Here is a 953-nt window from a genome sequence, read left to right as displayed (position 1 = left end):
GATCGAAATGAGAGGATCTGCTTTCCGCTACATTCACCATTCACCACTAACAAGAAAACCCATACCCACATAATGTATGTACGCAGCGGACAAGCACTCGCTATAAAAATAGTATTTCGACCAGAGTAGCGTCCCCCTGCGTTTACAGCAAGCGTCCCTCGCTACTCGAATGGCGTCGCTGTAACTAGGCACATTGTTTACCTCGTTACGCGCTCTGGGCCAATCGCCTAGGCCGATGTCTGTGTGATTCACGGTTTAAAGTGCTAGCTAGCTGCTTGAGTGCTTTCTCTTCTGCTGTCTCAGGAAGAAGCCGCTAGAATTCCACAGCGGTTGCAAGTAAGTTTACCTTAGTCTTAGTTTCTGTTGTTCTATCTTAGATTTATACATTGCTTTAGGCTACAAGAAACCTTATAAATCATAGATCTAGAAAATCTAGAATCTAGATCTAGATTTAGATCGAGAATCTAGACCCACACAATTTGTTTGAATTGAGGGACAATATTTTTCTTCTTTTTAGTCTTTACAAGGCTTCCCTATGCCCCCACTCCGTTTAAAAACATTATACGAACGTTCATTATTATAACAGTAGGCAACCAATGATGTGTATGTCTTACATGTTGAAAGGGAACCAACTTTTCGTATGTTTGACAAATTTTGACAACTTTCTCTTTAAATTGAAAAGCAATAAGCTGAACTATTCGATTTGTTTCCGTGTCTAACGTGTCTATTCACAAGAAATAAGAGATCTAGCCGAAAGGTCAAAATCAGGACAAGATACCATATTATCAGTAAGATAACCTGTGCTTACACGTTTTTCTTTTCCTAATCCTTATGGGCTTGTATCTTCTTCCCGAACAGTTCATAGAGAGGTCCCTCCCTTAAAAGACGTTTAGACGTGCAGAAATGTAAATCGTTTGTTTGTTCGGTTGTTTTGTTTACTTTTGTTATTATTA

General features: G+C 39.3%; 1 protein-coding gene across 1 annotated transcript in view; it reads left to right on the top strand.

Moving 5' to 3' along the window:
- Window positions 1-187: 187 nt before the first annotated feature.
- The window catches only part of LOC101861870 (stress response protein NST1), a gene marked incomplete at its 3' end in the record, with an annotated part of 2,842 nt that continues 2,076 nt past the window's right edge, over window positions 188-953 (top strand). The window contains 1 exon segment of the mRNA XM_005113525.2: window positions 188-336.

The sequence above is a fragment of the Aplysia californica genome, unplaced genomic scaffold (assembly GCF_000002075.1).
Source record: "Aplysia californica isolate F4 #8 unplaced genomic scaffold, AplCal3.0 scaffold03126, whole genome shotgun sequence".
NCBI lineage: Eukaryota > Metazoa > Mollusca > Gastropoda > Aplysiida > Aplysiidae > Aplysia > Aplysia californica.
Note: the sequence above shows the minus strand (reverse complement) of the source record. Positions and strands in the feature narration are given on the sequence as shown.